Source organism: Pteropus vampyrus, unplaced genomic scaffold (assembly GCF_000151845.1).
Source record: "Pteropus vampyrus isolate Shadow unplaced genomic scaffold, Pvam_2.0 Scaffold63, whole genome shotgun sequence".
NCBI lineage: Eukaryota > Metazoa > Chordata > Mammalia > Chiroptera > Pteropodidae > Pteropus > Pteropus vampyrus.
Window position 1 is genome coordinate 3623990 of NW_011888844.1, and position 7938 is coordinate 3631927.

The following is a 7938-nucleotide window of genomic DNA, read 5'->3' on the forward strand; positions in this document are numbered from 1 at the left end:
TTATTTTAATAAATTTTATATTTCAGTTACAATTGGCATACAATATATTAGTTTCAGTATACAACATGATGATTAGGCATTTATATACCTACGAAGTGATCACTCTGATAAATATAGTACCCATCTGACACCATACAGAGTTATTGTAATATTATTGACTGTATTCCTTATGCTGTAGTTTACTTCTCCATAATTGTTTTGTAACTACCAGTTAGTTCTTCTTAATCTCATCCCCTTTTCCATCAAACGGCCATCCTAACTGGCAACCATTAAAATGTTCTTTGTATCTGTGAGTTTGTTTCTGTTTTATTTATTTTCTTCTTTAGATTCCTTCTGTAAGAGAAATGATGTGACATTTGTCTTTCTCTGTGTGACTTACCCCACTCAGCACAATACCCTCTAGGTCCATCCATGTTGTTGCAAATGACAAGAATTCATTCTTTTTCATGGCTGAGTAATATTCCATTGTATATATGTATCACTTCCTTATCCATTCATCCATTGATGGGCACCCAGGTTGCCTCCATATCCAGACAATTGTAAATAATGCTGCAATGAACATATGAAAGCACATGTCCCTTCGAAGTAGTGTTTTGGGTCTCTTCAGATAAATACCCAGAAGTGGTATTACTGGGTCCTTCTTTGTCTCTTATAGCCTTTGTTTTAAAGTCTATTTTATCTGGTATAAGTACTGCTACCCAAGCTTTTTTAAATTTCCATTTTGAAGAAATATCTTTTTCCATCCCTTTACTTTCAGACTGTGTGTGTCTTTTGATCTGAAGTGAGTCTCTTGCAGGCAGCATATATGAAGGCCTTGTTTTGTTATCTGTTCAGACACCCTATCATTTGATTGGAGCATTTGATCCATTTACACTTAAAGTATTTGAAGACGGATATGTAGTTATTGCCATTTTATTATTCATATATATATATATTTTTCTTCTTAAAGAAGTCTTAACATTTCTTGTAATACCTACTGGTTTGGTGGTAATGAACTTCTTTAGCTTTTTCTTGTCTAGGAAGCTCTTTCTCTGTCCTTTGATTTTAAATGATAGCTTCTCTAGGTAGAGCAATATTGGTTGTAGGTCCATGCTTTTCACGCCAATCCTTTTGGCCTACAAGGTTTCTGCAAAGTTTCTGAGAAATCAACTGACCATCTTATGTGAGCTTCTTTGTAGGTAACTAATTGCTTCTCTCTTACTGCTTTTAAGATTCTCTCTTTGTCTTTTACCTTTGGCATTTTTATTATAATATATCTTGGTGTGGGTCTCTTTTGGTTCATCTTGTTTGGGACTTTGTGCTTGTATGTCTATTTTCTTTGCCAGGTAAGGGAAGTTTTCTGTAATTATTTCTTCAAATAGGTTTTTGACTCCTTACTCTCTTTTTTTCCTTCTGGTACTCCCATAATGTGAATGTTGATATGCTTGATATTGTCCCAGAGGCCCCTTAAACTGTCCCCATTTTTTTGGAATCTTTTCTCTCATTGCTGTTCTGATTGGGTGTTTTCTGCTACTTTATCTTCTAAATCACTGATGTGATCCTCTGCTTCATCTAATTTGTTGATTCCTCCTAGGGTATTCTTCACTTCAGTTATTGTATTCGTCATTTCTGACTGGTTCCCCTTTATGTTTTCTATCTCTTTGTTAAAATTCTCACTGAGTTCATCTATTCTTTCCCTAAGTACATCGAGCATCCTTATAACCAGTATTTTGAACTCTGCATCTGGTAGATTGTCTTCGTTTTGTTTAGTTCTTTTCCTGGAACTTTGTTCTGTTCTTTTATCTGGGACATGTTACTTTGTCTCTTCATTTTGGCTGCCTCCTTGTGTTTGTTTCTCTGTATTAGGTAGGGCTGCTATATCTCACAGTTTTAGAGTGGCCTTATGTAGTAGGTGTCCTCTGGGGCCAAGTGGCACAGTCTCCCTGGTCACCCAAGGTGGGTGCTCCAGGTGTGTCCCTTATGTGGGTCGTGTGTGCCCTCCTGTTGTATTTGAGCTGTGGTTGCTGTTTACACATAAATGGGAGGAATTGACCCATGGGCTGATTGGTTGTGAGGACTGGCCAGTGACTACAGACTGTGCTGTTGTGCAGGAGCTGACTCTATGAAGCAGAATTTGCTTTAGCAGGGCTCTGGTGCCTGCCCAGTTTGCCCTTTGGCTGTATCTTTGTTGGATCCAGCCCAGGGTGGTACTCCGGCTCTGTTAAAACTGGCCACTGATTGTGCTGGACCAGGGGTCACCTGGGAGGGTCCCCACTGCAGGCCAAGTTCAGCCACAGCCTGTTCCCTACCTGGGACTATCTGGCATGAGCCACCAAGTGATCCGCAGATGGCTGCCATCCACACTGGGCTTGGAGATACCTCAAGAGGCCAAGCCATGAGCTGAGGCCAGCTGCAGCTAGTGCTGGGCTTGGAGTTATTCGGCAAGAAGTACAGAGCATGCCAAGGCAGAAGCTGCTTATTTGGGTTTTGTGAACCTCTGAGAAATTTTAGGAAAGTTTGCAGCGTGAGTCATTTGTATGGAAAAGTCAGACAGGCTATTTGTATGGAAAAGCCACTGGAAGGGGCTTGGGTGGGCCCACAAGTTGGATGGAACAGAGTCTCAGGGAATTACCAGGGCAGGGCAACTAGTGTTAGCTAGGTTGGTGGAGACTTAGTTATTGCAGCCACCTGCATCTGCATTCAGGGAGTGGGGAGGGCTCAACAAAGAAACTATGAATTTTGCCAGTACATCTGTCTGGGAAAAAGCTGCCCTACCCCTGCCCTCACTCTGAAGTGAGAAAATTCAGTTTCTCCTCATAAGCTCATATGATCCTGGCCTCTTTCAAACTGCTGCCCTGGTGGTGAAGCTCAGAGCGAGTGAGTTCATTAGCTGGTAAGTTTGTGTGCAGGCCCTTTAAAAGGAATTCCTGGGACTCCCATAGCCCTTTGTCTTACTCAGCAAAAATCCCCACTGGTTTTCACAGACAGAAGTTGTGGGTACTTTTCTTCTTGATATTGGAGCCCTGAGCTGTGGAGCCTGGCATGGGGCTAGGACCCCTTGATCCTCAGGGGAGACCTCCACAGCCAAAATATCTCTCCTGATATTTAACTGCCACTTGTAGGTTTGAGACCAGCTTATTCTGCCCTCCACCCCTTCTACCAATCTCTAGGTGGCTTCTGTATATCCCTAGTTATAGGACTTCTGTTCAGCTAGACTTCAGGCGATTCTCAATGATCGCTTTTCTATAGTTTAATTGTAATTTTGATGTGATCGTGAGAGGAGGCATGCACAACGTTTACCTACTCCACCATCTTGACTTGCTCAATTATATTGTTCATTCTTTAAGTAAAGATTAGATATTATCATCTTATAACATCTGTTTAAAACATATTATGAAAATTAGATGAACAATTAGGTACATTAAATACAAATCTCATTTGCATAAATGGACATTTTAAGCTTTACATAGCATCATAACAGCTATAGCTACTACAATGAAATGTGGTTTATGGAAGTCAATTATTTCTAAGTAGAATGTATATAAAGATTCGCTTTAATGTCCTCTTGTTCCAGATAAGCAAGAACAATATTTAGGGCATTCCTTATAATTTTAAGAGTAGCTAGTACAATCTAACTACACAAAACTTTCTTGAAATGTAGCGATTCCAAAGTGATGAATGTACCTGAAGAGCAAAAATGGCTTGAACCAAAATGAAGTAGACAGATATCATCTAGAATGAATGTTTTATGGGTGGTATATTAGCAAAGACACAAATTAGAATGGTAAGAAGAAATACACTGATTCCTGTTACTTCTTGTAAAAAGAATGGCTAACTTCACTACAGACATTGTTTTAAAGCGAATTTTCTTATAATGTATTTGTCTGATTTTGGTATTAGAGTAATAGGTATATAAAATAACTTGGAAATTATTTCCTTCTCTCCTATTTTTTGGAAGACATTGTATAGAATTTATATTATTTTTCCCTTAAGTGTTTGGTAGAATTTTCATTGAAATCATTTGGGGCTGTGGTTTTCTTTTCTGAAAGATATCTATTTCTTCAGTGGATTTTGGTAGTTTGTATCTTACAAGAAACTTTTATTTATTCATTGAGCTTGTTTTGTCTAAGTTGTTAAATATATGGACTTAGAGTTGATTAAAGTATTTTCTAATGATCCTTTTAATATCTATAGGGTCTGCAGTGGTATCTCCTCTGTTACTTCTGACACTGTGATTTGTATTTTTCCTAGTCACTGAACTACAAGCTTACCATTTTATCAATCTGAAAGCATTTTTAATGTACTCAGGATAGTTATGCTAGAAACTTCTTACTCAACACTGAATAAGAGAGACTAATCTTTAATTAAGGATCAACTTCACTTTTTTTTATCATAGTCATCACTTTCATGTAATTAGTACTTCATTCTGTATGACACTTGAATTTAACTTACGAAAAATTAAATTGGTTTAGATGGAATATAAGAAATTTAATTCAGAGGGCATAAGACTTAAGTTCTCCTTTTCTCTGACCAGAACTATACATTTATATAGGTCTTCATTGTAACCTGAACCCAGCGGATTAGGTATTTGCTGGTCTAACTGAGGAGAAATCTCTAAACTAGTGCTGCTCTAATTTAGAGTCTTCAGATCTATATAAGAACCATTTGATGTACTGTTCAAAATGGTGATTCCTTATTATAGGACCTACTAAGTAAAAATTGAAAGTATGATCCCGAATCTGCATTTTTAACAAATTCCCTAGGTGATTCTTGCAGTGAAATTATAGAACCACTTGTCTAATCTCACAAAGGGAAAGAAAGGAGACGATGGTTTTTAAACTTCAAGATGACAAGTAGTCTTTTGAAAAGAATAATTATAGTAAGGCTCTGCCCATTATTTGTATTACTAATTTAACATTACTTTTTCAGTTTTCTCTCACAATACTTGTTAAATCATACGTGTCTGCCCAATTTAACTAATTTCACAATTAACAAATAAAAGAAATTCCTGTTGGCCTTAGAACAGTATCATCCACCTCTGTCATCAGAGCCATGCCATTAATACCTAACAATGTCACTTCTCTCCACTGACTATATATTCTAATTTCAATATAATATTTTAAGCCCCCCTATTATGTTTAAGTTGCATCAAATTAAAGTTAAGCATAAAAGCAACATGCCAAACCAAATTATAGCAGAGGATTACATGAACAAGCATTGTTAGTGATAGACGCTTGTTGTAATTCATCAAATAATTACTAATTTTTTTTTTAAAAAAATCAATGTTTATGGGCCTATAATTAAATGTTACTTAGAAAATCCTTAACTTAAGGGCCAAGTCATTGGCTTATTTAAATGTAGGTATATTTGAGAGTTTCCATGGTAAGGTCACCACTGGGGAAATTGTGCTGGTTAAACTAAATAGTTATACAACTGACCTAACCAGTACCGTTAAGGATTCCTAAATGTATTTTACTATGTAATTAGCATAAATGGCCATGCTAATGTTATCGATACCAAACTGCAGGCAAGAATAGTTAAGAATTATGCAGGAAATCGGAGCATCCTACCTACCTTCACTTTTTATACATTCACAGTGTCTATTTTTTCTTTTCAAAACAACAGCCCTTCCACCAAATGCTGCTTTCTGCTAGCTCCTAAGATTCCCAGTCACACATCAGAACAAGCAGCATTATAGATAGTACTGGCCCCTGCAATATATATTCATTATTGATAGCACTATCAAAGCTAAACCTAGATAACAAATTTTTTCTCTCCATACATGCTGCTCAGTGGCAAGTACATTTCTCCTAACCCAGCATGAGAAACCTTTCCTCTTGGTCATCTCCTCTTTCAAAAAAGTTTGCTTAAATGAATTTGGAGCTAGAGAACTCACCAATAAACAATTTTAGTGTTCAATAAATATACTCTGCTACTAAATCTAATGTACAAATATAATGATGAAGATTTGAAAATGGTACCCTGTTCAGTGCTATACTGGCACTTAACAAGGCTACTAATCAGTGGAACGCAGCATTTGGTAGAAGGGCTGTTGTTTACAAAAAAGTCATGTTATGTTCAAGTCTGTGATAAATCTATTTTCTAGACAGATTTATTGTTTAGGTTTTTGTTTTTGCTTTTTGGCCACTATCTACAGTAAGCACTTCAGGAACATAACCATTTGTAGTCTGAGCTAGGGTCCCTGGGTCAAGTCAGGAATGGTCTTCAGTGCTGCTGCTGAATGATCTGCTCTGGATGTGATTCCTCAGTTGTTCTATAATTTCAGGATTCTGTTGCTGTATCTGCTGAGCAAAAACTGTCCCACTTGGATAAGTCTAGACAGGTCAGTTAGGCCCCCAACTCCTGCAGCAGGTCTCCCAGTGGCATTTGTCATCATTCCTGACATTAGCTGTTGAGCTTGAGGATTCTGCATTAAACTTGCTGCCATATTAATGATGGCTGGATTATTTATAAAGCTAGCCATGTCAAAACTCAATCCAGTTCCTGTAGGACTGGATACCTCTTTTAACTTCTCTTAGTTTCAGATTTGACTTATAGGAATAATTTTCAGGACCAAGATCTAATGCTTTTTAATAACTTGTAACAGCTTCTTCAAATTTATTCATTGAGGTGAGGGCCAACCCCATTCTTCCGTAGGCCTTGTTGTACTTTGAATCGATTGCTATTGTTTTTTCAAATCCTTTATTGCATTTGTATAGTGACCTAATTTACTCTGAGCAACAACCTTGCTCTGAGCTTCAGCACTGGGGAAGCAGCTCAAGAGGTGCCAGGGACATACAAGGAGGAACTGAATTGTCTGGCTTCAGAGCAAGGGCTGGAAGTGAAGCTTTCTCCCAGACAGAAGGGCTGGCAGAAGCCACTGTTCCCCCACGGAACCCTCTCCTCAACCAGCCTGCATGTGCAGGCGGGTGCCATATCCAAGTCTCCATCAATCTCACTACTGGTTTTTCAATTGCATAAGTCACATTACTTCCCCTAAGGTCTTGTCATTATATTCTAAGTCTACTCTAAGTGAAGTCCTTTGACCAGTACCTGTCTCTAAACTGTTAACAGCCTAAGATAAGTACAGAAATTGAGAGTATTCATTTAGAAACTTTTATAGCAATATAACAGAATAATTTTGTGTATGTTGAATACAATGATAAAATAATTAGGGCTTGCATTTTGTGTCTTTTTTCTTTTTATTTACTCCAATCATTCTTACTGCATTTTATGATTTCAGTCTGTAATTGCTCACAAATTGTTTTAAAAGATATTTCACAACAGCTGGTTTGAAAAAATGGTCTAAGCAATTTTTAGGTCAATGTGCTGTTATTACCTTTAAAAGTGTTGATAAGGTGCTACTTTGGGAGACAGATCTCAAGTGTGAGCAATTATTTACCTTGCTCTTTCACTAGCCATACTTCTTTGGGGCAATAATGATATGGTAAGAATCTAGAAAATATGAGAATGGTAATCGCTACAAGTACTTGTCCTTCTCATGCCATGCATTCCCCCCATCTACTGATTGATGCCCATGGTACACTGGATGTTCACAGCCAGAATGCTCTGGGGTACCCACATACCTCTGCTCGATTGTTTGTATACTTAACAAGAGTCAGTTTATGAAAATGAAGCCGAATGCTTCAGAAGAACTGAATAAAGTTTAGTTGTTTTTAAAAAGTTGTCAAATTGGGGAAAATGGCCACAAAGCAGGAAAAATCTGAAAAATTCTGCACTTGGATTTATTTACAAAAGTCTTTGCATTTTTCTTTATTTTAAATAAACAAATTGACATAGTAACTGACTACAAAACTTTTATCAACAGATATGTTCTCAAAGAAAAAGCCTTGAGGTCTACTTGAAAAGATCGTCAAATTAATGCACATTTGTATTATTTATGTGTTGGTAAAATGTTTAAGGTATGTCACATATTTCACTAATTTTTAAATAGTAACC

The 7938-nt window shown here is 37.2% G+C and overlaps 1 pseudogene; it reads right to left on the bottom strand.

The window, feature by feature from the left end:
- Positions 1-6191: 6191 nt before the first annotated feature.
- Positions 6192-7401, bottom strand: LOC105292784 (annotated as a pseudogene).
- Positions 7402-7938: the final 537 nt, after the last annotated feature.